Below are 823 nucleotides of genomic sequence, written 5' to 3' on the forward strand. Positions count from 1 at the left end.
AGAAAGCAGCTATTAGAGATGCAAAGAATATCTATGAAGAAGAGAGGGGTCACATACTTAATCAACATCAACTCTTGGCTACAGACCAGTTTGGAAATATAGCTCCCAGTCCTGGGAGACCACTTGGCGATTATGCTAGACCGGTCTACAATCAATGATTATCCAGTGCTAGACCACCTCCAATTGTAGAAAACAATTTCGAGTTGAAGCAAGGGTTGCTTCAAACCCTTCAGAATAGCTATGTCTTCTGAGGGAAGCCAAACGAAAATCCAAACACTCATCTATTGGACTTTGAGGAGATTAGGAACACCTTTTAATACAATGGGGTGTCATAAGATGCAATGTACTTAAGGGCATTCCCCTTTTCACTTAAATATGATGCTAAGGAGAGGCTTCAAAGCTTGCCCAGTGACTCGATCAGAATATGCGAGGAGATGACCAGAAAATTCCTTGATAAATATTTCTCCTCGGCTAAGACGGGTAAGATTAGAAGAGAAATCCATAACTTCTGCCAGAAAGAGACTGAAACTATTTTTGAAGCATGGGAGAGGTTTAAGAACATAGTTAGAAAGTGTCAACGTAGTGGAATTGAACTCTGGATGCAACTCCATGATTTTTGGGAAGGATTGACACCGGCCTCACGTAGAACATTGAGAAATGCAGTGGGAGGCCCTTTGATGAAGAAGACTCCAGAGGAGATAGTTACAATTCTTGATGAGTTGTCTGAAGATGCAAATCAGTGGCCCTCTGAGAGTGCTGGAAGAAGAAGATCAACTGGTGTTCACCAAGTTGATGCTAATACATCTATGCAGGTACATCTTAA

At 41.6% G+C, this 823-nt stretch overlaps 1 non-coding gene across 1 annotated transcript; it reads right to left on the reverse strand.

Moving 5' to 3' along the window:
- Positions 1-482: 482 nt before the first annotated feature.
- LOC142173942 (small nucleolar RNA R71) lies at positions 483-589 on the reverse strand. Its single transcript, XR_012703307.1, has one exon. It is a non-coding gene; the product is annotated as a small nucleolar RNA R71 (small nucleolar RNA).
- Between the last annotated feature and the right edge of the window lie 234 nt (positions 590-823).

The sequence above is a fragment of the Nicotiana tabacum genome, chromosome 19, assembly GCF_000715075.1.
Source record: "Nicotiana tabacum cultivar K326 chromosome 19, ASM71507v2, whole genome shotgun sequence".
Classification (NCBI taxonomy): domain Eukaryota; kingdom Viridiplantae; phylum Streptophyta; class Magnoliopsida; order Solanales; family Solanaceae; genus Nicotiana; species Nicotiana tabacum.